Source organism: Rattus norvegicus, chromosome 5 (assembly GCF_036323735.1).
Source record: "Rattus norvegicus strain BN/NHsdMcwi chromosome 5, GRCr8, whole genome shotgun sequence".
Taxonomy (NCBI): Eukaryota; Metazoa; Chordata; class Mammalia; order Rodentia; family Muridae; genus Rattus; species Rattus norvegicus.
Window position 1 is genome coordinate 51,385,362 of NC_086023.1, and position 26,545 is coordinate 51,411,906.

At 45.1% G+C, this 26,545-nt stretch overlaps 1 long non-coding RNA gene and 1 pseudogene across 4 annotated transcripts in view; one reads left to right on the top strand and one right to left on the bottom strand.

The window, feature by feature from the left end:
• Nucleotides 1–7,930: 7,930 nt before the first annotated feature.
• LOC120102849 (uncharacterized) overlaps nt 7,931–26,545 on the bottom strand; it is a 40,518-nt gene continuing 21,903 nt past the window's right edge. The window contains exons 6-8 of one of the 4 annotated variants that reach the window (XR_005504686.2): nt 12,386–12,476; nt 11,741–11,872; nt 7,931–8,198 (exon numbers count right to left, since the gene is read on the bottom strand). This is a non-coding gene — a long non-coding RNA (uncharacterized LOC120102849). Of the gene's footprint in view, nt 8,199–11,740; nt 11,873–12,385; nt 12,477–14,337; nt 15,228–26,545 lie in introns of those variants that run through there. The other 3 variants (XR_005504689.2, XR_005504688.2, XR_005504687.2) reach the window with 3 other exon arrangements.
• LOC134478956 (glyceraldehyde-3-phosphate dehydrogenase-like) lies at nt 19,157–20,815 on the top strand (annotated as a pseudogene).

Here is a 26,545-nt window from a genome sequence, read left to right on the forward strand (position 1 = left end):
CTGAATTGACGTACTGTCTTCTTCCAACTTAACATTCCAGAAATAATTCTGCTCACCTCGGAAACATTTTATTTTCCTCCCAACTCGTCCCTCTGGGAGGTCTGGTGGGACCTGTTATTAAGACTGTAAACTTTCTATCCTGCCTGCTTGGTTCTTGTCAGAGTTTAAAATTCCGTACATGTGACTTACTGCTGCATTGGGGGGACCTTATTCATCTAGGGAACACTAAGTGCCAGTATCTCAAAGCATTTGTGCAGAGAGAGGCTGATACTATTGGCTTCTACTCATCTGCAAAGGGGAAAAGCCAGCCACATACCAAACACTGAAGCAGCAAATTTGAATAAAGTTGAGCCCTCGAACCCCAGTGGTAGCCACGCCCAGGAGGTGGGCTGGCAAAGGAGTTAGGCAGAGCAAAGAGCACAGCACCAACCATGGGATTGCATATCTGACCCCACCTGCTGACGCCTGCCACCAGGTGCCATGGCGAGACCACATCAGCTCCTGGGAAAGAAGATCCCGGGACCCCAGCCTGTGTGATAACACCAGAGCTGAGCTCCTGTGCCCAGCCCTGAACAGACCAGCAAAAGCTTACTTGTGTGGGCCTGTGGGGGTTTTCGTTTTGTTTTTGTGTTTTCTAAAATCTTCAGATTTGCGTGCAGCCCTGGAGAGGAAGGCCTTTGTCTGCAGCTTGCCATGTTCCCTTTATTCTCCTCTCATTTCTGTTTTGTTTTCCCATGTCTGCCGCTGTCTGAGACTTCCTCTCTTGTCTGTCTCTGCTCTGAGGCTACAGTCGCCTCATCCCACGGCGGGGCCTGCTCCAAGTGAAACCTTGCAACCCACCCTCCCCACTTCACCGTGTGAAGAGTGCAAGCATATTAACACCCAGTGTTTTTAACTGGCAGAAAAGAAAAAAAAGCAATGTAAAGAAAGCCCATTGAAAGCCTCCCCGACCCCTTTTTGCTTTTGTTATTAAACAAATCTTCCTATGTTGTCCAGGCAGCCTCGGACTCCCCAATTCAACTGATCCTCCTGCCTCAGCCCCCTGAGAGCTGAGAATAAGGCTTTATCTCTTTATATCATGCCTCTGACCCACATGAGAACAGCAAAACGATCACGTGATCATAAGTGAGCCCTCTTTCGAAATGCCTATGTTTCTAGGAAAGGGGAGAGTCAGAGAGGTATGCCTGAGATGGGCAAGCCAGGGGGCATCTCCCCTGGGTACTGTAGCTTTGGGACTGTTCCTCTCTAATGGGGTGAGACAAGGTACCATTGTTGGTGCTCTCACTACAATCCTGGGAGTGAAGACTCGAAGTGTTTTCTAGTTTATACTCCAGTAAAATCTCTCTGCTGATAGCCTGCGTTTCAGAAGGTCTCAGTGTGGAAGTATGGGTCTTGGAAATCAGGAGAGTGGGCTCAAATGAGACTGCGTTGCTCCGGCTAAGTGCTGTGTGGGTACTCAGTGAGCTGGGCGTGGAGCGGGAAAGCACAAACTGGAGCCTGACAGACTGCAGGCGAACCCAGGCTCCATCCTCTCTGGTGATAATTTGAGCCAGTCACTTGACTGTTCTGATCCTTGGTCCTGTCTGTGATGGGGAAAATGGCAGTTCTTTGTGTTGTGTTTGGCAAGCAACAAGCACTGGTGTGTCTGTTTACCACGATGGCTCCTGAGAATCTGAAGACTATCCAGTTAAAGATAGGATGGTATTCTTGGTGGGCATTTAACTGAGGAGACACTGGCATATTTGGGTCTGAGGATGTAGCTCGTTTGTAGTCATAGTGTACATCGCACACCTAGCATACATGAAGCCCTGGGTTTACTCCTCAGCATCCCATAAGTGTGGCTGTACCTACAATGGTACCCATGAGGTGGGTGCAGGAGAATCAGAGTTCAAGACTCTCCTCAGCTACACAGCAAGTTCAAGGCCAGCCTAGGTTGCAGGCGTCTCTGTCTGAAACGAACAAGGAACAAAGCTATTAGCATTTTAATTCACGCATAATGCTATATCCAGACATTTTTTAAAAAAAATATAATGTCTCATGGTGATGCTGTCAGCCATGGTTTTGCACAATGTGGAGGGCACCAGTGGGGCACCAGTGGGCCACTGGAAGGCGAAAATAGTTGGCCCAATAACAGTAGTGTTGTGAAGTTGCTTTGTGAGTTGTGCCTTTCAGGACTTGGGTGTCTGAGCTTCAAAAGATAGCCCTTTGCGAATAGACAGACTTCCCCCCAGATTCCTGGGTTCACAGAAATCCACAGTTCACCGAGGCAGTTTGCTCAACTCTAATTAGGAAGCTGATTGCTGGTTGGCCCTGCACAAAGGACTTTTAATTAGAGCTGAGAACGCTTAGAAAAATCCACTTGGCAAGTCAACTCCCTCCCTCTATCTCTTTTTTAACATCTCGCCAAGATCACAAGGAGAGAAGGAGCTTAATTACAGTTGGTGTATATATCTTTAAGAAAAAAAATACATTAAGTGCTTTAAAATAGGCTCTCTTGGCTCTGTGATCACAAGGATTTTTACTCACTTCTTATCCCTGATTGGTCTCATTCTCAGTTACAGATGAATCAGACACATTTTGAGCAGCTTTAAGATATGCTTTTCATCCAAAGCCAAGTAGGCAAATGGCAGCGAATTCCCAAGCTCTTCCGGATGATCTCATAGGTTCCTCTGGCTCCACTTTGGGCCGTTTGCTCTCTGCGATGCCCTTATCGTCAACACTGCCCCCCCCACCCGCCCCCCTGGTGTCCAGAAAGAGGCTGCGGTGCAGACCAGGTAAGGTGTTCCATTGTCTAGACAGCCTGTACGAGCCCTGTAGTATGTGCAGGTGGCCTCTGTCAGTCAACAAAGGAGACTAGATAAAGCCTGTAAAATAGAGTGAGCAAGGCCCGTGGTCCTGGAGGCTGGGGCAGCAAGAAGAGAGCCCAGGAGATGGATGCTGCTCTTAGGACCCTCGGGAGAGCGCACTCATTGCCTGAGGCACTGCCAACCTCTCATTAAGTCTCCCAGCCTGACAACGGGCGGCCCAAATGCCCCATAAATCCATTTGAACTTGGCACTGGCAGCTAGGGACTTTTAAATTATTTATTTGAAATATCTAGTAGTGCATGGAGCAGCTGAACTCTGTCATGGATGATGGGGTTGATTCTAGAAAGCTCCAATCAGCCATTCGGTTGTTAAGATCTCCCAGCAAAGACATGCTGTTTCTGCTCCCTTCATCTCTAACTTCCCTTTCTCTAATCCCAGAGACCTGAGGCTCTGCTGTTAAAATGCCCTCTTCTTCTTCTTCTTCTTCTTCTTCTTCTTCTTCTTCTTCTTCTTCTTCTTCTTCTTCTTCTTCTTCTTCTTCTTCTTCTTCTTCTTCTCCTCCTCCTCCTCCTCCTCCTCCTCCTCCTCCTTCTCCTTCTCCTTCTCCTCCTCCTCCTCCTCTTCCTCCTCCGCCTTCTTCTTCTTCCTCTTCTTCTTCGCTTACTATTTAAGACACTAGAAGATGTCACTGCCTTCAGAAAGAGACATGTCAATCATCTTTGAGTCCCATCTAGCTCCTTCACACTTCTTAGGCGTGATGCTTCTGTGAAGACTCTTGGGCCTGGCTCTGTGGAATGAGTTTACAATGCAGGACTATCCCACCCGTGGTCCATAGAGATTTTAAAGTCCTCTGCCTCTTGCTTTAGGGCAGCTGAGTGAGGCATGAGGTGTCCAGCTGCACCGAACTCTGGGGCCCCTGTCTCTCTCTGTGAACACCTTCCTTGGGTCACTCTGCTTCTGTAGTAGCTGTGCCACGAACACATTGAGTCATTCTGTGGTAACAGTCACGAGTCTAAAAAAACCCCTCAGAGTGAAGGCCATATTGGAAGCGGAATATCGGTCTAATTAAAACCAGGTGGGCTTCCCAGACCCGTAGCTGATTTACTGCAATGTGTGTGTTTCTCCTCCACATGGTGCTTGCCCCATCTTAAGAGAGACCAGACATCTATTTATCATGTTGGGTTCTTCATGCTATTAAAAATAATCGCATCTATGAGTTCTTCTTTCCCAACTGCCAGGAACCCAACCTAGAATTCAGCACCAGCTTTTCAGACGCTCTGGAAAGGGAAATACCATTGCCCCTTTTACAGAAGAAGGAAGCTGAAGCCCAGGGAGACTGTTTTGCCTAAAGGTGAAAGTGTTTTAATCCTAGACTTTTATTTTTATCTCTTTAAATGTCTTCATGAGGGTGGTAATGAGCTTGGAACACTCATCAGGAGAAAACCCTGTCTGAAGCCTTGTTTATAAAATTATTCCAATAAAATCCACCATCAGATTGTCCGGGGTGGGTCTTCAAACCAAGTGGCTTCCTTAATGAGCACCCTCATCAGGGCAGCAGGGCCTCGTTACCGGTTTCTCCCACACGTGGTCCAGGCAGGTGGTAAGGCTGGTACAAGTTCATTAGTACTAAAGACCAGAGCGTTAGAAGGTTTGGGGCTAGAATCTGGTTCATTTCTCATTTGTTTAATTATCTTAAAGGTTAGGCGGAGAAGTGTTTGTGGCAAGTAACAATGTGACTTCAGAGAGCAAAGGCTATACCGCACCCCCTTGTTACCTCGGAGGCCGCTAGAAGTTGACGGCTCAACCGGCTGTGGCCTCCTAATTGGCTGTCCTTGTGCCTCTGCTGTCCCGCTCCTGATGACTCCCAGTCTGCTACACTTATGCTACACAGATCACTGAACTTTGAAACAAGGAAGTCCTTGTTGTCATCTGGAGCCCTTGGCCACTGAACTCCCCGAGAGTCCTGCTGCTGCCAGCATGTGTCCAGCACTTTGTGTAACACAGCACCTTGGTCACTAACAACACGTGAGCGACAGACGCATGAGGCCAAGCTGGGCTAGGTTGTCAAAATGCTCTATCAATCAAAGGTGGTAAATTTTTTCTCAGTCCCAAAGACCCACCATTGTGTACATCCCTACATAAGAGTGTGTGCACACGTATGCGCGCACGCGCGCACACACACACACACACACACACACACACACACACACACACTCCCACATTGCTCAGTTGTCCCTGTGCTTCTGCTGAACCTGAAGAATTTACAGACGTGTAGGCCTCGCTCATCTGGTCAGGACCACACTACACAATTTCTTCTTTCCTGTGTGAAAATGCCCTGGGCATAGAAAGCATTGAGCAGCAGAAAATGAGATGACTACCATGCACCTCTGAGGTGGAAGGGTTGGGTTACCGAGGTACAGGTGTAAGTGCCTAAGCCTTTCACTCCCAAAAGGCACTTGCGTTTTCCCGTTTAGGGTTAGTGCACAAACCATTCGACCCCACTTTTCTCTTCCATTTGACATTATTTCTTGAGCATCGTCCCATGTCATTAAGCAGTCTTCAGGACCTTCATCCTTGTCACCTGTGTGGATTTCATTGTATAAGGTACCAGGATTTCATGGCCCCTCGCCTTGGACTTCAGGTAATACTCTGCTTCAAGGTTATCATAGGAGAATTCTACAACGCCCACTCCTTTACTTTGTCCACATGTGTATTTTTGGAGGGATAGTTATCAAATGGAACTAAGCCTGATAAAATTTTGAAAATTCTCTGCATGTTTGCAAAAAGTGCAGCCCGGGTTATACCCTGAAGGCTATGTTTCACATATCCGTCAAACCAAATTTCTGCTGCCCTCAGCTTCAAAATTGTACAGTTTTGAGATTATCATCAAGTTTAGGACAGTTTTAAAGAATCCTAGTTTTGGAACAGTTTCTACTGTCCCCCAAAGTCCCTTATAATCATTTGAAGTCAATTCCCACTATTGCATGTGTCTCTAAAAGCCACCAACCTGCTTCTGTTCTACCTACATTTGTCTTTTCTTGACTTTATTTTCGTCAATGTTTTGAGATGAGGTTACACTATGCAGTACTGACTGTCTGGACCTTGCTCGGTCTGGTCTCAGACTCACAGAGATCATCCTGCCTCTGCCTCCTGAGTGCTGGGATTAAAGATGTGTGCGGCCAGTCTTGACTTTGCTCTAGGTTTCATAGACCTAGAGCAAAATATATATTTTGAGCTAATATATTCCGCAGCTAGTTTCTTTTTTACTTACCATAGTGTTTCTGATATTTTCACTTTAGCCTGTGTCCACATGAGATTTATTTTGTATTGATACAAGGTATTCTCTAGCATGGATATGTTCCGGTTTTATTCTGGATTGTGTAGAGTGGGCCTGTTAGGAGATGCAGTGGTGGCAGCACAATACGATGCATTTCATGGGTGTGATTACATTCACTGGAGTCACACGTGTCACCCTCTGGGTCGTCTAACTTTTGAAATGTGTCTGCCAACCCCTGAATGGATAAGTGAGATTGGATAGATTTTTAAGCTCCACTTTTTTTCTTGAATAATTTCTAGAACATAGAAATCTCCAGGGCTGGAGAGAAGTACATTTAAGAGCACTTGCTGCTCTATCATAGGCGCGCGCGCACACACACACACACTCACACACACACACTCACACTCACTCACACACATACTCTCACACACACACTCTCACACACACTCACACTCACTCACACACATACTCTCACACACACACTCACACACACACTCACACACACACTCTCACACACACATACTCACACACACACTCATGCACACACACTCGCACTCACACACACATACACACACTCACACTCACTCTCACACACACACATACCACACACACACCCTCACGCATACACACACACTCACGCACACGCACATACACACTCACACACTCACACACTCACTCTCTCTCTTTCTCTCTCTCTCACACACACACACTCACACTCACACCTTGTAATTAAACATGATAAAATATATCTTCAAAAAAGGAATCATAGCTTTTGAAAATTTGAAGAATTCTTCTTTAGGCTGACTGGAGTTGAAAAAAAGTCTCAAAGGAATTTGGGCATTTTGATGTTGTTTGGGCTTTTTGTTTTGTTTTGTTTTGTTTTGTTTTTGTTGCGATCACTGTAAAAAAGGAGATTGTTATTCATGAGTTTGCAAAATCCTTTCTTTTCATATATACAACCTACCTAACCAATTTTAGCAATTTCTCCTAAGAAAATCATCTATCTCATCTGTTTTCAAAATATTTTCAATGTATTCAATATATTCAATATTTTCAATATTTCAAATTTTTCAAAAATATTTCTACTTAACCCCCTGTCACTTGTTCATATTTTTTAACTTAAGTTATTTTTATTCATGTGTATGTGTGTGTACCATGTGTGTGCCATGTGTTTGGGGGGTGCCCATGGATGCCAGAGGATGGTGTCAAGTCCCCTGGAATTAGAGCCACAGTTTTGAGCTGCCCAGCACAGGTGCTGAGGGGTGGCAAACACAGGCGACCTGGAGCCAGGGCTTCAGACTCACCTCTCCCCGTGTTTCCCATGTTCATATCGTGGCCTTTTTCAATTTCCCCATTTTTTTTTTTTTGGCCTTAAAATTTTGTGAATATTTGCATTTGTCTATTATACTTATTTTCCAATTCACGCATTGCTGTGTTTATGTTCACCTTCGCTCCTGCTTGCTTTCTGTTTTGTTGTTGTTGTTGTTGTTGTTGTTGTTGTTGTTTGTGTGTTTGTGTCTCACACTTTCTGGTTTTTATTATCTCTGGTTTGATCATGGGAACATGGAGAATTCTTAGCATACTTCCTTGTGCTGACACGAACAAATTCTAAGAATGCCCACGTATAAAATTCTGAGTTTTATACCTTTCTTAAAAGTATTAAATTTTTAAAATTTAATTTTGGGTTTTCCAAGTGTTTAAGAATTCAGACCTGTGGGTTTTGTTCAAGCATTCATAATTTCATCCTTACTTTGTTGCGGTTTAGACAAAAGCTTTATCGATGACCTGATAGATTATTTGCTTTGCAAGAGTTTTGAATAATACTTCAAGAAAACCTTACTTTTATTTTTTTTTATTTATTTATTTTGTTGTTGTTGTTGCACGGTTATGAAATCCAGTATTAGCCTATGAATCGCCTTTTAATAATTCCAAATTTTCCAGCCTTTTTTTCTCTCCCTCGATTGTCAAAGTCTGGTGCTTATGTGTGCAGAACCAACCGTTTTTCTGTTGATTTCCATCCTCACGTCAGTTCTGGTTGGAGAGCTTAGTGCTGTTCTTTTGGAGATCGACAACACCAGGATTCAGTTTCCGTCTGCCTTTACCTGCTGTCAACGCTGAATGACAAAATGGCACTTCTATCCTAAGTGTGCTGTATGAGGAATCCCGCTTATTCTAAATTGTACTATAATTCTTTTCTTCTTACTCGTATTTGCTTGGAAAAAAAAATGTTTAGCCATTGTCTTACTCCTTTAACAGCTTAGCTTAGTCTCAACATTTGCTAGCATTTAAAAGTGTTTGTTTATTTTTGTGTGTGCCTGAGTGTGTGTGTCTTTGCACCACATGTGTGAAAGAGTCCAAGGATGTCAGAAAAAGGCATTGGATCCTTTGGAAGAGGAGGTACAAGTGCTTGTGAGTGGCCAGATGGGTGTTGGGAACTAAACCCAGATCCTCTCCAAGAGCAGTAAGTGCTCTTAGCCACTGAGCCATCTCTCCTGGCATCTGGCATGGTTTTTTGTTTTTGTTTTTGTTTCCTGATTTCTAGCATCCATATACCATTCTATCAACTATAGGGAACACACAGAAAACCACCCCACATCTAATACCAGTCTTGCCTACCATTTTGTTTGTTTGCTTCTGATTTCTTCCCCCAACACATGCCCCCCCCCCTTTTTTTAAATTTATTGGATATGTTCAAAGAAACCTAGAAGAGCCACTAAGGGCCAGCAGGCCACAGAGCAATTAAGCCGGAAACCAGAGAAGAGAGGGCAGAGTCATTACAAAACAGCCCTCCCTCCGTTCTGTTTCATTTCTTGAAACCAAAACAGCAAATCACATCTCACATTCCCATCTTGTCCTCTGTGGGAACTCAGAAATTAGATCACCAGGACTCACAGCAGGACCTGAACTGTTTGGGGGCAGGGCACAAACCCCAGCCATTCCCTGGGTGAGGAGTTCAGAGAAAGTCAGCTCAGTAGCTGTCACCAAGGGAAGGGAGGGAAGTGGAGGGGGAAGGGGAGGGAGAGAAAGAGACAGAGAAAGAGGGAGAGAGACAGACAGATTGAATGTGTGTGTGTGTGTGTGTGTGTGTGTGTGTGTGTGTGTGTGTGTGTATAGTGAGCCAAGAAACCACAGCAGCAGACAGGGTTTGGCAGCAGCCCAAGGTCCCAGCCAACACAGCTGAGTCCTTCCAGACATCCCTGGAGGTTGGGGAAAGGCTGTGTCTGAGGGAGGTCTCCAGTCAAGTTCTGGCTGGAAAGTCGGGTCCAAAGCTTAAGCAAAACTGTGCCCTGGGTCAAAGGATCTGAAATTAGACTTTTCCTGGAAAGGTTAAGGGACTGAATGCCTTTCACAGAAAGAAGAAAAGAGCCACTAGGCACTTAATCACCTCCATCAAGGGCAGGTTATCTCAAAGAGAGTTGCTCAATGGCTTTCCACCTTCTCTGAAAGACAAAGGATGAAATGTGATCTCTTGAAACATTGGAAAGATCAAGGGGACTTTCTTAACGCTGGGTTTGTATACTGTGGAGCAGTCTGCCAGGAAGAGGTGTAGCATTTCCAAATCCCTGAAGAGAGAAGCAGGCCGCAGAGGTTGCAGAGAATAAGGGCTGGCCCAGGCAGACCAGACCGCACCAAGCCACTACTGGAACTCCCTGGAGAGCAGGCATTTCTTCTACACTTGAACTTGGAAGGCCGGAGGGAGCACAGCCTTCTCACGTGCACACAAGGCTAATTATGATGAACCTACAGAGACTGGCAGGGTTGATTTTGGAAACAGGGATAAGTCTGCTCAAAGGAGCCAAACTTTTCAGTTATGTGACTCCATGAGTCTCATTTTGTGTTTAGGCTAGCCTGAATGGAGTCTTCTGTATTCTAATGTACGCTGTGCAGTGCGTACAATAGCCATCAAGGAAACGACTGGTGATGCATCATAAATCAGAGTAATAGCCATACGGAGAAAAGTATCCACTATGTAGTGTTTCTAGTGGTCATTAAATCCTTGACGCTTGCAAGAATCTTTACACTCGTCTTGTTTAATCTATTTGGACAGAAACAGCATCTGACGTTGAACTTGGGAGATGAGTAGACTTGGATTAAAGGACAGCAAAGGGGAAGAGAAGAGACAGGAAACCCAGGGATGGCAGGGAGTGACGTACCTGTTCCCTGGACTACTGAGGGCAAGGGGGATGTTCTAGGCATAAGGCCGGACCCGCAGGTTGACACTGGCTTATTGTCACTTTGGACTTCTTGAGCAAGGAATCTGTACTAGTGACAATAATGTTTTCTGAGCAAAGCCATAAGTGGCTCCAAGTCTACTCCAGCATGGATTATATTTATCTGGAGGAAAATATTGGCTTTGCAAAATGTTGCAAAACAGTGAAAAAGTTTCCCAAGAAGAGTATAAAAGAGGAGGAAGCTATTAATACAAACATTCAAAAAAGAATTGTGCCTCCTTCGTGTGTGTCAGTTGCTTTGCCTGTGTGTATGTGTGCACGCCTGGTGTAAAAGAAGGCCAGGGGAGGGTATCAGAGCCTGAGAAACTGGAGTTACTGACTGTTGTGAGCTGTCGTATAGATGCTGGGAGATGAGCCTGAGCCTGTCCCCTTGAAGAGCAGCCAGTGTCCTAAGCACTTAGCATATGTCTAGCCCTGACCATTCTTAACCTTAAGAGAGAAACTGCTTTGGGTCAGCGGTCAGCTGATTGTGTAGAATAAAGACAATGGAGAGGCAAGCAAACAAACAAACAAAACTGGTAGTCTTAAGATGAACTTCCTAACCACTTAAATAATGAAAAGGGGGAGTGGAGAGGATGGCTGAGTTCCTGAGCTTCTGGGACAGCCATGAAGAGCAAGCTAAGACAGAGGTGGGAAAAGTTTGCCTAGAATATTGTGCTGTATTTTCTTGTGGGGAAAAGTAAACAAAGATTCAGGGCATGACTTTGCAATTATGTTGTCATGTCTGGGACTTCCTGCCCTGTGCTTGAGTTGGCACCTACAGGGGCACAGTGGCCTGCGGGGGAGGAGCAGTGTGTGCTTGGCTTGAGTGAAGCACAGTAAAAATGCTAGGAGCTGAGCCACCTTGACAAGAGACACTGAGAGGGAGAAGCAAAGGGCTGCCAAGGCCATGGGCTGGGGTCCTCCAGAAGGCAAGCATGGAACTACCAGATGAGCTAGCATTTTCCCTGTAGCTTGAAGAAGAAACTTCCTGACCAGCGTTGGTAACAGCCTAAAGGCAGAGTTGAAATGCGCAGCAGAGAGAATGCTTTGCGTCTCAAGAGAAAAAAGTTCTGATCCATGCTGCAATGTGGCTGAAACCTTAAAGATTCTGCCGAGTGAAAATAAAGTGAACACAAAGGCAAATACTGTAAGTGTGAGTTCACTAACACTGTGTGGGTGCACTTCTGTCAAGATGCCACGAACAGCCAAAATCACGGGCACCAGGGATGTGTTGGAGGTCACAAGCCACAAGCGATGGAAGGCTGCAGGGTTTAATGAGTACAGAGTTCTGGTTTGGCATGGTGAGGATTTTCTGGTAATAGAGGAGAGGTTGCCCAACGTCGCGAAGGTACTTAATGCTGCTCGATTGAGCACCCGAAATTGTTAAATACTAGCTTTCGCAATGTGAATGTTTTATTATAATTTTTTTAAAGACCACATACTTGATGTGGGGTCATCAATACAGACTTGACCCACAGACGTCTTCTTGGTCAGAGGAAGGCTATCATGATGTGTGAAGGGCTGTGAGCAGACAGGTTTCCCCCAACACCAGGCACCACCAAGGATATATAAACCTTGAAAACAGAGGGAATGAGTAAGCTGTGAGAGTCGAGTAGAAGAGAGACAGAGGGATTTCTAGATAAAGAATGGGTGTTGGGAAAGTGGGCAGTCCTCACGACTTAGCTTCTTTCCCCTCACAAAGCACAGTATCAGCTACAGTGGCTTCTACTGTCTGGCAAACCAGGTAGTTTCCTTTTTAACACAATCTGACACTGCCTTTCTCAGCTACTGTCATAAAGAGAACTAACCGCTCACGCACAGAGTCTTTAAACCGCCAAGCTCAGCTATTCTGTGGTTCTCCACCCCAGAGGGGAGTGGGCAGCCGTGGCTCAGGAGTGACTCTCTCTGCTTATCTGAACGAAAACACAGTTTAGTCTTCCCCAGGCATGTAGCCCAGAGCTGCTCTGAGGTCTGTAAATACCTACCCCACCCCCGTGCCGCAGTGTTTCCTATTGCACCACTATATGCTTTGACAAAGAGGCAAATGTCAACTTCCCAGCTGATCGATAGAAATGCCAATTTCCAACCTGTTTTTCAGGATCTTCTGAGTCACTCCTAATGTTTTCATAACCTTTCTATTCCAATAGGACTTCTCCACTGCAACTTATTTAAATCTTTCTGCAAAATACAAAAGAAAACACTTTATATCAAGACTTAAATTACTACCGTCGAGTGGTACTGTCTGTAGCCCTTCAGTACAACTCAGGTGTGTTTACTATCAAAGGGGACCTCCTAACCGCAAGTGGAGTTAAAGCAGCTAACCGCATCGGCACAGTGCACAGCATCTTTTCGAAGAACTGAGAAGGCAGGCCCAGTTTATCAAGGAGGAAAAAGGTCTCATGCTAGACTTGTGCAATGCTGAAGAGACCTGCATACCAAGAGGTTCCGAGCAGACCAGGAGAAGCAGAAGGTCACTGGGGCTGACCACAGGGCTGAAGTTTATGAGTGACTCCTTTGCCTTCGTCAGCCCAAAGGAAGTCCTTGCTATGTTCAATCGGAAGAGATTGATCTGATAGCCAAAGATTGGTAATATCCCTTCCTAAAGCTGACACATATGGAACTTCAGGGGTCCCATGAGATAAGTACTTGAACTTTGTACACTCCAGGCACACACAGGCCTGGACAACCATCCCACAAGTATTTACAGAGAGTTTCATACAACGCTAGACACAGTAGAAAGTGATAAAAGAAAGAGCTATAACAACAACAACAACAACAACAACAACAACAACAACAACAACAACAACAAGAAACAGAGGAGAAAAAACTAAAAGGAAGAAAGGTTAGATTCTGTTCATGGTTTCGGAGGTTTCAACCCATGGTCAGATGGATTCATTACCCCACAAGGATGTCCTTCATTGCCGAGGGGCAGGAGCGTAGTATGGACCAATTGGTATCTGAGTTTTCGTAAAAATCTGAGGCCAGAGCTGACACGTTGAAGGGAGAGCATCCTCTCTCACACAGAAAGTTCCAAAAGTGTCATCATGGATATCTCTTTGTCAGACACAGCAGTTACTCTTTTTTTTTTTTTTTTTTTTTTTTGGTTCTTTTTTTTTGGAGCTGGGGACTGAACCCAGGGCCCTGCGCTCTACCACTGAGCTAAATCCCCAACCCCCACAGCAGTTACTCTTATTTCAAATGTTCTCTTCATTTTATTTCCAGAGACTTTAGTAAGGACTTTGTGTGCCCCTGGTCCGTCCAACTATCACTGTTACATTGTTGACGAATCCCGGCTGATAGACCTTTTGTGGAGGAAGAGAAGAGCCCTCCGCCTTTGCTCAATCCTGTAGATTCTCACCAGTGTGTGAGGCATATTAATTACATGTCAACAGCACTGAGACTTTAAATTTTATCTCTGCCACTGACCACCGGGGGAAAAAACCACCACTTCTATGCCTTTTTTCCCCCTCTCTATAAAATGGGATTTGCCACTCCTAGGGCTACTGTTATGAATGTCTAGTTTAAAAGATATGCCAGACGTATTTAAAAAGCAAGTGCTATTATTGATGTGTGAGCTAATAGAATTCAGTTATAAGGTGTCTGATATATAAATACCATGTCCATGTATAATGTATACCATCTTTAAAAAAAAAAAAAACACTTAAAATTTTCATCACTTCCAAAGCTGAATCATGACATTTCTTTCCGATGACATCACAAGATCCATTATGGAAGCTGAGTGCCTCTCTCCTGTTGTACATGAGGTCACACGCACAGGCACCAAAACAATGACACCCAAGCCAGTGACGATATGCATTCCTTGCTCCGGGAATAGCAACATGTCCACTTTAAGCAAGGCCCTGCTTGGGTGCTGGTGCCCTAGATAAAATTAAGATGTGTCTGTGCTCTCGTCTTTTCAGGCACCATGAAGGGGGCCCTCGGGAGATTAAAACACAGCTCCTCCCGGAGGCCCAGGAAACCCAGCTACTTGTGATCAAGCATAGACTTATTTTTTTTAAGATTTATTTATTTAATGTATACAAGTACACTGTCGCTGTCTTCAGACGCATGAGAAGAGGGCATCAGATCCCTTTACAGATGGTTGTGAACCACCATGCAGTTGCTGGGATTTGAACTCGGGACCTCTGGAAGAGCAGTCAGTGCTCTTAACCACTGAGCCATCGCTCCAGCCCAAGCATAGATTTATTGCTGTGCCTTATCCCCCATCTATCTCCAATTATCTTTATACCCTGGGCATGAAGCTTCCTTTCAGGGAACCAAAGGCTTAAAAAGATACATTCCCCAGTGAAAAAAAATTATGAGATACTATGGTGGTTTTTCTACTACACACTAAGATAATTCCGGTTAGAATTCAGTGGGTCACAGCATCCTTCTTTAGAGGAGCCATTGGCAAGCAAAGACCAGGCCCCTGGCAGCACTGGGAAAGCAAACAGCCACATAAAAAAACAGTCTGGGACAAGAACAGCACAAGCCCATCTAGCTCTCCTCCTGTGGCCCTACGAAAGAGAATGGCTTGCCCTCAAAGTCTATTCTCTTTGGACAAAGGGCAAGGTCAAGCTTTTCAACAATTCCTTTGATCATCACAAAAGTTCTGGGTTGAACACTCCAGGTTGTTGCTGTCTGTCTTAGTTACTTTGTTGCTGTGATAAAATATGCTGACAAAGCCAACTGACTCGAGAAAGGGTTTATTCTGGCTCCCGGCGCCAAATACAGTTCTTCCTGGCAGGGACACCTGGAGTTGGAGCTCCACGCAGCTGTTACACTGCATCCTCCGCAATCAGGAAACAGAGATGGATGAACGCATACTGTGGCTCAGCTCCTCCAGTGCAGCATCCAGTCAAGGCAATGGTGCGACCCACAGTGGCTAAACCTTTCCAGCTGTATCCATGTAACTCAGAGGCCTGCCTGCTAGGAGATTTTAGATTTTGCTGAGTCGACAATTAACGTAACCATCACACATCTATGCATATCCGGTCACAAAGAACTCTATTTCAATTATGTTCCCAGAGCTCGGAGCAAGGCAAGCAAAGTGGGCACGCCCTCTGCTCCAACCACCAGGAATCCCTTGAAATGATTGCCTCTCTGTATACCACACAGCACGAGAGCAAATGACGGTATATGAATTGTGAGTCTGTTTCAGCCTGGTCAGCCTGGAGGGAGGTGAGAATTCTGAGCACGAGCACCTTCAGTCACCCTGATCCAAGGAGAAGCCTACAGAGCCTGGTGCTCCTAGCTTGAGTTGATGTTTATTTAACATCTTCTGGGAACCTCCATGTTTATTTCTTCCTTGGCATTGTATTGAAGAGTATACAATTTGCAACACTGTTTCTTCTCAGGATTCTTGAGAAGATTCTCAGATTTCCTGAGAGTAGTTCTTTTCTACATTAGCCAAAGTTTTCCATGATGGGGGGATAAAGAGAGACAGAGACAGAGACAGAGAGAGAGAGGGGGGGGGGAAGAAACAGAGTGACACAGACACAGGGATACAGAGACAGAGACAGATAGAGAGAGACAGAGACAGATGAGACAGAGACACAGAAACATACAGAGACACAGAGACAGATGAGACAGAGACAGAGACACAGAAGGACAGAAGAATGAAAGACTGAGATGGAGGCAGAGAGACAGAGACAGAGACATAGAGACAGAGAACACATGCAGATATTTAAGAAACTTGGCTCATGTAATCCTAGAGGGCAAAAGTGACATGCTCTGCCCTGTAATCCACAGACCAGGGCACATCAGCAGTGTGTTTCAGGTCATACTCATAGGCCTGGTAACCCAGGCTAATGTCTCAGGGCAAACAGAGATAGATGGTCATGTCAGCTCCAGAAGAAAGCTTGACTCTATCATTCCTCTACCTTTCTGCTTTATTCAGGCTACTAACTACACTGGATGATGCCTATCCCCATTGGAGAGCTCCACTGGCTTTACCTGGTCTATCGATTCAAATGCTAGTCTCATCTGCAAGCACCCTCTTTTACATCAGAAAGACTTTAACCAACCACTTAGGTATCCCTTGCCCAAGTAAGCTGATACTATTACAAGTTGACCCTTTGTCAACTTGGCACCTATATGTTCTTTCTTCTTAAACCATACTTAATCTCCAAATCATGACAGTAATTCTACCTAGCATGATCCAACTATCTTATGCATAGGGGAAAATGCCCTAATCTTTCCCACAGAAAAGATGAGTTCTTTGACTAGTGCCTAGTTCTCTCCTAATAGCTCATAATTTAAATACTGTGGCACAAAGTTAGCAATACTAAATGCTGGTTGGTGTAAAGCCAGTCTACCTTATGTTGCATTATAAGGCATGAAGAGAAGAAAATAAACTAAATCATCTGCTTGTGATATGTATTCACACATGAATGCATAGGAAAATAAGGAGGAAATACACTTGATCATCACCCTCATTTCCATAACTGGAGACAGGATAGTAGATGGATACAACGGTCTTCTACTACTCTGTCTGTATTTCCTTTTGCCTCCGGAAAGTACTTCATACCTAACCGGTGATGCCTAACCAGCTGGTTCTGTACCTGGTGGAGTAGGTAAATCTTCATTTGTGCAGGATCTTCACCATGAGTAGCATTACCTGGATAGGGTTGTGGCCTTCTATTGGCCTTAATTACAGGGCATGACCGTATTAAGAGTCACAGTTAAGAAATTTCTTAGACTCTCCTTTTCTTCCACTGTAGAACAGTTAGTCTAATTTCCCCTTAAGTAGGACAGCTAATACACCCCTGCAATGCTGCAGCCCTTTCTTTTGTTCATCCAAAGCATCTGGGAACAGGCTTAGCTTTCAGTTCTGTAGATTCTCTGTTGAGTCTTGTGATAGGAGTATTCCTCGATGTGGAATAGAGTTCTCTCTCGGCTAGTAGAATGCAAAACACCAGCAACACGAACAGGGATTCTGTTAGTCGTCGCTAGTGCACAGGGACACCATTACTTTGCATCTCAGGATAAATCTTAGCTAATAAACACTACCATTTAAGGGCACCGATTCAGAATGCATACAGCCTCCTGGAGAACCTTGCCCCAGGACCTAACATGTACTGTGACTGAATCCTTAAAACACCATTTAGTAATTTCATCAAGTCAGCTGCCTCAGTTTGGAGAGTGTGGCAAGGCTGGTGAACTCCACAGCACGGGCCCTTTATCAGCCCTCCTTGACTATGAAGTGTGCTGTCTAGTAAGAAGCAGTGCTGTGTGGAATATTCTAACAGGGCTGTTCTGTACGCTCATGGGTGGTCGTGTTGGCTGAAAGTGGGAGACCAAATTCCATTATAAGTGGGAAACAGCTTCAACTCACAAAGATCCACCAGAATTTAGGGGTTCAATGTCTCCAGTTCCATCAAGGGTTTTCCACATATTCCCAGCACAATTGGCAGGACCCCACTACTTTCCAACCAGTGGCCTCACTTTTACCAGCGTCACTTATGAGACCTGGAGTTTCAGTTCCTTTATAACCAGCCAATCATGGGATGAGATTCTGTGTTTGCTTTTCAGCCATTTAAGCTGTCCAGCTGCAAGATAAGATTCGCCTTCGGAACACACTCAGAAGCTTCTAGATATTTTATGAAGCACTTTACAAAGCTGAAGCTGGCTTAATTCACTCCTTTGTCCAGGAACAGACAGTAGGTACAGCCAACCAACATTACAGTTTCTAAATGCTAAAAATGTTCAAAGGTTCAATGTTAATAATGGTTGTCAGCTTGACAGTATGTAGGCTCAATTGGGGTTGTCTGTGAGGGGTTATTTAGGTTAGGATACGCAAGATAGGAAGAGCCACCCTAAATGTGAGTGACATCATAGCATGGACTGGGGATCCTAGACTGAATAGTCAGGAGTGGATAGGGTGACTGCTCAATCAGCACAAAAGGAGCTGAAAGACTGGAGCGACACATTAAGCATGGTGGGTGAAGAATTGCCTGGAGTTACTCATAAAGAATTAGAATTTTATTCGGGAGTCCATGATATTCATACAGGAAAGCACATCCACGTACAAGCAGAAATCACCTTAGAACTATAGATCACATCTTCAAAGAGGAAAGATACTTGATAACATTGTTCAGGCGCTCTATTTAAGGTCACCGGTGAGAGTAGTAGTGCACACTTCTATTCCTAGCACATGGGAGGCTGAGGCAGAAGGATAGCAGATGTGAGGTGAGCTGCGAGCACACAGGGAAACCTGTCTCGAGAACAGCAAAGGAAAGAAAACAGACATGATGGGAAAGAATGCTTCTGGGCATGCTCTGTCCTGTATTGTGGGTCTGGGCATGCTCTGTTCTGTATTGTAGGTCTGGGCATGCTCTGTTCTGAATTGTAGGTCTGGGCATGCTCTGTTCTGTATTGTAGGTCTGGGCATGCTCTGTCCTGTATTGTAGGATCCTTTCCGTGCAGTGTTTAAGAGAATGGGTGGACGAGATTCAGAGACCTGGAGGGAGTCGGGGAGTTGGGGGGGGGGATTCTTTGTAAATGTCTCCAAAGAGTTTTAGCGGAATCAGAAAGCGCAAGTCTGAAGATGCATCAATCCAAGTGTTTGTCTCTGATGGTGCCTGCCTCATTTGGTGACTCCCATCTCCTACACAACAGTGATTAGGAGTGTCTGGTGGAGATGCTAGCCATGTGCCACAGGTTATCTGCTATATATGTGATTAGATTCGAGAGCCAATTCCAGAAACTGCAAAAGTAACTCAGAAGCAAAGTTCTTAAAAGTTCTGTTACTTTAGAAACACTCCCAGCATCAAACTTTTTTTATCAGTCAGTATTCTCCAGAAGTATGGAAGTTTGTGTGCGTGCGTGCGTGCGTGCGTGCGTGCGTGTGTGTGTGTGTGTGTGTGTCTGTGTGTGTGTGTCTGTGTGTGTGTCTGTGTGTGTGTGTCTGTGTTTGTCTGTCTGTGTGTATGTGTGTGTGCATGTGTGTGAGTCTATGTGTATGTGTGTCTGTGTGACAGTGTGTATGTATGTGTGTCTGCCGATGGCCCATGTTTGTGATGGGTGTGAACCACAAGAAGTATGACAACTCACTCAAGATTGTCGGCAATGCTTCCTGTACCATCAATTGCTTGTTCCCCCTTACCAAGGTCATCCATGACAACTTTGCCATCATTGAAAGACTCATGGCCACAGTCCATGCTATCACTGCCACTCAGAAGACTGTGGATGGTCCCTCTGGAAAGCTGAGGCGTGATGACCATGGTGCAGCTCAGAGCATCATCCCTGCATCCACTGGGCAAGGTCATCCCAGAGCTGAATGGGAAGCTCACTGGCATGGCCATCTGTGTTCCTACCCACAGTGTATCCGTCATGGATCCAACGTGCTGCCTGGAGAAACCTGCTAAGTATGACAACATCAAGAAGGTGGTGAAGCAGGCATCTGAAAGCCCACTAAATGGCATCCTGGGCTACACTGAGGACCAGGTTGTCTCCTGCGACTTCAACAGCAACTCCCACTCTTCCACCTTTGATGCTGGGGCTGGCATTGCTCTCAACAGCAACTTTGTAAAGATCATTTCCTGGTATGACAATGAATATGGCTACAACAACAGGGTGGTGGATCTTATGGCCCTTCATGGCCTCCAAAGAGTAAGAAACCCTGGACCACCCACCCCACCCCAGCAAGGACACTGAGAACAAGAGAGAGGCTCTCGATTGCTGAGGAGTCCCCATCCCAACTCAGCCCCCAACACTGAGCTTCTCTCTCAGTTTCCATCCCAGACCCCCACAATAATAGGAGGGGTCTAGGGAGCTCTACACTCTTGAATACCATCAATAAAGTTTGCTGTACCCCCCAAAAAATAAAAATAAAAAACTAAAATAAAATACAAAGTTGTAGAACCCTGAACAAGGCTATGCCATAGTGAAGCCCACCTATGTCCCGGCCTGACTCTGCCACACTTGGTCCCGCTGTGGCTGAAACTATGATTGTTTGTAAAAACACTCTGGGCAGTTATGTACTTGATGATTTTTGTCACGGTATGACAGCAGAAGATTCGAGGAAAGAAACACAGAGTTACATGCTGAGTGAATTCTCCTTTCAGAATGATGGTCTGGCTAGCAAGCCCCATTCTATACTGCCCGGTACATAGGGAAGCACAGTAATCAGGAGCGCAGGACTAGGTACATGAGACAGGAGCCACAGCTCCATATTCTTCAGTGCCAAGCGGTCTCTACTGCATAAAAAGAAAACACAATAAGACCCCAAATCCAAGAACCACACTGGGAAAACATTAAGTAGCACGAAAGACTAGGAACTGCCAACATAGAGTGAGTGAAACCCCCTTAGATCCCAGGCTGAAGAGTAAGGGTTTATTTAAAGACATTAAATGTAGGAAGCCAAGCACAGGTTCATGAGCAGAGCTCTTAAGAAAGTAGAGAATGATGGTGAGGTTAGAGAGGGGGCGAATGTTGTCAGACCGTTTCCTTAGCAGAGTGCTGAGAGAGTTGCTTGTTCCGGGCGGATGGTATGGAAAACGGTGATTCACAGCTAAAAGAGGGAGAAGCTTCCAAAGAGTGAAAGGAGCAGTTAGAGAAAGTGAGGACTCATAAACCGTGGGGGTTGGGCATATTGATCTGCCCGGGCTGGTAGATGAAAACGTGTGGCCAGGTGCTGGCCCAGCTATGAAACGGTTCTTCAAAAGCAGTTGGGGGCTTTGCTGAGCTGGGACTGGAGGAGTCTTGTCCAGGGCTGCTCTCCCTTCCAAGCTGGCTCTTAAGAAATCCTTCACACTTTCTCATGCAGGTCAGGGGCCTCCAACATTCGAGTCCCTCTGAATCCAGACCATCCTCTCCTCCGATCTCTAGGGGGTGCACGTTCCTCCAGGATGCCTATGGTGACTTAGTCACAGCTCGTAGGGTGAGCAAGTGCCCCAGTGCTGTCACTACTACAGCCAATCTTAAAGGAAACAGAGAAGCAAGTCAGGAAACCACCGAAAACGTGGGCCGCTGCAGAGCAAAGGTCTAGCTCATGGTTTGGGCATCGTAAGGTCTCACCAACTGGTTGGCAAGGAAGGATTCTAGGAATGGGTACTTTGCATCACGAAGACATCTTTTCCGAAGAGATCCGGGTGATGGCATTGTACATCAAATAGGAACTTAGAGGCATTAGAAATTGATAGAGAGGTGTATGAATAATGAATCTGCGGTGGTGTGCAAAGCAGCCGTACACTAAAGCCCAGCCAGGTTAGAGAATGCGTTGCTGAAAGGGCGCTACAGGCTATGCAACTTCAGTGTTCTCTCAGAGAACAAAGGCGAGCGACAACACATCCAACCTGGGCCAAGCGAGGCATGCTGAACTATCCTGCTGCTTTTCTGAGAAGGCACGGTGCGAGGGGTCTGCTCTTTATGCTTCGTCCTTAGGATGTGGATGTGGCCCTGAGCCTCCAAGCTTAGATTGCAGTTGACCCAAACCCCTTGGACCAACCCAGCTTCCCATGAGTAACAGATCCCTGAGGAGGCCAGCCAAGCTAGATTGGGTCAGCCACAGTGGATCTCTGCCATGGAGGATCCCCACAGAGGATCAAATGGAGTAGGGCGGTCAAGATTAAGGCAGCGCTCACACAAGTCCCCCCCCCACCACCACCCTGACCTCATCTCCCCTACCAAGCTTGCTTTTGATATTGAAAGAAAAAGTTTGTAATCCAGACATCTCTGCATTCTTTTTTTCCCTCCGAAGGTTTCGTTATTTCCAAAGAGTTGGTAGTTTCCTGTGTTTTCTTTCTCGCCCTATGAATATCTCATGACTCGGTTATCAAAAATAATAAACAAAATAAAAAAACAAGCAAAAGTTTAAAAAAACGGTTATAAAATAGACTGCCTAAGGTACACACATGCACACATGCACGCACGCACACAGCCAACACACTTGTGGCTTGTAAAGTTTTGTATGACATGTTGGTTCTGCAAGAGGAACAAAAGAGACCATTCCCTGACGAGGACAGAGCCCGATAACACTGGTGATGGGGCAAACATTTCTGCTGCTTCCCTACTTGGTGTCTTTGATGCAGTTCATGGTAATGAAGTCTGTGCACACAAATCAAGCCTTCCTAAGTAGAGCTACCTCGGGACTTTTCTGTGTAGCATAGCTGCGTGTGTGGCCGCGACCTGTTTCTGAGTGCGCGTGAGCATGTGTATTGGGGGGGAGGAATGTTAGCATCAGTGTGCTTTCAAAGCGGATCCCGAAGGATAAAACAAGACACGGCTCTAATTTAATGAGACACTAACATCTTCTGACCGCCTTATCTAACAGCGTTCTCAGGCTTGTTCCCTGGTATAAAGCGCTGGGGTAATGACTTTATTTAGTGCTTTGATTTCTTTCCCCCCTGGATTGCTGGTGGAAAGTCAAAGATGCTGATTTACAAACAGAGGTTTCTCTAGGACTATTTTTAGCACAATGCAGTGCCAGGTTTACAGGAGGCGGGGAAGAGAGCCACTTCTGAGCAGAGCGGCATTTCACGGCATAATAACCGAGTACTAATTTCTCTTTGTCATCGCTTTTTATGCAAATTGCCCCAGAGCATTTGCCCAATATGCATTCTATATTTTAACAAAGAAAGTGGAGTCTCGATGAGCAAGAATCCTATACCCAAGCAAAAATAAAATAAAAAAAGAAACCCATCAGCTATAAAATAGACTGCCTAAGGTATGCAGCACAGTCTACCGTAGGCGTTGTTCTCTCCTGCTATTCTCACTATTCGATCTGATTGACCAAGAGGAGTCCTTTAACCCACAGCAATGGTTTACGTGTTGAGCAAAAAAATAAAGATGTGTGTACAAAATCTGCACATTTTTGCTTCTCAGTCTCATTTTCCTGCGAGACTTGACACCAGGTTAAAATGCGGACTGCTGGGGAATCAAAGGATGACAAAGTTGTTTGAAAGGCTTCCACTATCTGAGCCCAAGTGCAGAGTTTGAAACGTGCCCCAGAAAGCATGCCCAGATTCCAATCACCAGACACCATCGCTGGCCGCTATCAAATTGCCAGAGAGAAACGTGGCTCAAACTTGGGGATCTTCAAAGAGAGAACAAACTTCAAACCCAGCCTTCGAGGTTATCACGAAGATACATTTGCCAAGGTAAAAGGCTATGACATATTTTATTTAACAAGTCTGTTAGCTTGATCTATACCATCTAAATATTTAAACATAAGCTATGTGAGACTCCATTTGCACAACACCCTGGGCCTCACTGAAGTTAGGTCTACTCCTCGGAAGCACCCCCCTCCCACTCCTGACTCACAAGTGTCAATGGGACGTTTCTTCTGAAAATGACATGAAATCCAAAGGCATGTGTCTCTGCCTTTCAGTAAACCCACACTTTGAAAACAGAAGCACCAAGCCTGTGATAGGTTTTGCTCTGGTGCTGTTCACGAAAGCAGTAAAGACTCCTGGCCAGATGTGCAGCAGTAGACCAATGCCATGTAGAAATGACCTTTCCGGGGTGCTGTTTCCAAAGATAGATAAATCCTTGAATGACAATTAATGGGAGAAGCCAGTAGAGTTACAGCCTTAAAGTAGTTGTCCAGGCCCCTTCTTCAAGGTTGGATATGGAAGACATTATATCTACCTGCTCTTGTGAACGCATGACCCACTCCAGAACAAGCATTTACCTAGAGTGGTTAGATCAGTGTGGGCTGGGAGATCGGCACTTCTGGTCCCAGACTCCCTCCATTAGACAGTCTGATTAGGAGATGTAGTGGTGGCAGTCATGAGCTTCTGGGCCCAGGAAATGTACTGTGAAGGGCGTAATGAATTACTTATGCCGCGTAGTGTATGTATAAATCATATTAAAGCATGCTGAATAGTACATTATCATGCTTCTCTTTTGCATTACAAAAGTAACTAATGTAAGTTGCAGAGTGTACTTTTAATCCATTATTCATTTCTAAGAGTAGTCAGACCGTGAGTCAACTACCATAAAAAGCTACCAGTATAAGCAAAGATGTTCTCTCGATTCGGGAGGCTGAAATAGCATGGTTTTCAAATCGATTTCAAATTGTGAAGTATTTATCAAAACTTGTATTAAATCTTTGCACTCCTAGCCTAGTTCAGGAGCAGGAATTATGACAGGCCAGAACTTTTTCCCTGAAGGAGATTATTGTTTTCAAACTCAGAAATCCATGCAATGCTTTTTATCCTGTGAGAGTCTCTGTTTGCTCTATCTCATTCTTAATATTTACACTGGGTCAAATATCTATTTTTAGTGACCTTTCTCATTCAGGCTCAGCCCTGTGTATACTGATTTTCTACCATGTCTGCTCCAGTACGGTTGGTGCCTCTCCCAACAATGCCTGCCCAGTGCACGAGCAAGGACTTGGAGCAAGCTTCCTCAGCTACCTCACTGACAAAGACCTTTCGTTGGCTTGAAACGGGAGAACCAGAGCGGAAAGGCTGATAGAAACTGACCAGAAACCATGCAAAGTAAAAGCGACAAACCAAATACATGTTGTAGTCACTGTTGTAAAGGGTTGAACTCCTTAATGTTTCAAATTGGGAGAAGTCCAAAGACCTAACAGAAGCTGACCCAAGAGTGTGTGGGGAAGGTTGGTGAGGCAATGGGATCAGACCCCAAAGAGGAAAAGAATGTCACCTCACTCAGATGAGAGCAATTCAAATTAAGGATTAGTGAGGCCACCCACATATCAAACTGGCAAGCAAACAAACAAAACAAAATATGACAACAGAGTTACTGGCAGGGTTGTGAGAAATATCCCGTGAATATTCTAGCAGGGCTACTGGTGAGAACCTGTCTCTTTATCCCATGGATGGCAATAAGACACCCTCAATCCACATTAATGCTCTGACCTCTAACACCATTTCCGGGGAATGCTGTGCACACAAACTGGTTATGGTATGACTATGAAATGTCCATGCATGCCACACTGACAGTTTGTCCCTATGCAGTGGTCATCTCTGAGGTAGTAGAAACATTAAGGCAAATCTTGTCACTGGCCTCTTTCTTCTCGACCATGAGAAGAATCCCACAGCCGACGTTTAAGGTGCTGTGCCTTCCATGGGCCTCCAGAGACAAAGCCAGCCAACCCTTTCCTGAGACCTCTGAAACTCCGAGCCAGACCTTACTTCCTGGGAGTTGTTCTCTCCGGCAGTTGTCAGGGCGGTGATGAAAACTGACACAAAGCTTACCTCCAGCAGAGGAATACCACTGAGGTACCTTTAATAGGTATAAAGTTTAATGCCATGTGCCTACCTGACTAAGTCATGACTATTGGGCTGAATGTTATTCTGGATATGTGCAGAGGTCATCATGTAAATAGGTCAACGGTTAAAGGAATCAAGCTGGCCTCTGTAGTGGACCTAGGCTACATCCAGTCAGCTGAAGGTCTGAACAGAGCAAAAAGACAGACTCCCAAAAGGCAAAGAATTTCTCTTGCCTGGTGCACTAAACTAGGGCACTCAGTTTTTTTTCCTTGCCTTCTGATCTGACCTAAATCACCGGGCCTTCCTGGGTTCTAAGCATTCCGGCGTCTAAACCGGAGATGCACCTTGTACTCTCTGAGGTCTTCAGCTGAGCACATCTTAGAAGGCTCGACAGTCACCCAGCTCCTGTTGTCTTAAGGGTCTTCTTAGGCCGGTTCATCCCATTGACTTTGTGTCTGAAGAACCCTGACTAGCTCAACAGGGAGCTGATTAAATAAACACAATATGCACACACTGAATAGTATTTAGCTATGGGAAAGCAGATGGAGGAGATCTCGACCCACTGATGTGGGAAGATCCTCAGGACGTGTTAGGTACAGAGCAGGGCTAACCTTTGCATAAAGGGGAAAGAGGAAAATCTTATATACTTGTAATTGAATATGTCTGCATTAAGAAACATTTTCAATTTATTTATAGTTTTTGATATTCAAGTGTAATTACACCAGTTTCCCCTTTTTTGCTCCTCCTTCAAATTTTTCCCATGTACCCTCTCTCAGATTCATGACCCCATCTTTAAATTATATATATATACATATACATATATATACATATACATGTATATAAATTTAAATTATATACATACACACATATTCCTAAATATATAAATATAGCCTGCTCAGTCTGTATAATGCTACTTGTGTGTATATAGCTATAGGGCTGGCCACTTGCTATTGGAGAACCACTGGAGGCTCTTCCCTCAGGAAGACCATTTCTCCCACTCTGGGCTTCCTTAGTGGCCTGTGGTTCTTCATCCAGGCTGAAGTCCCTGAGCTTCCCCATGTAAGC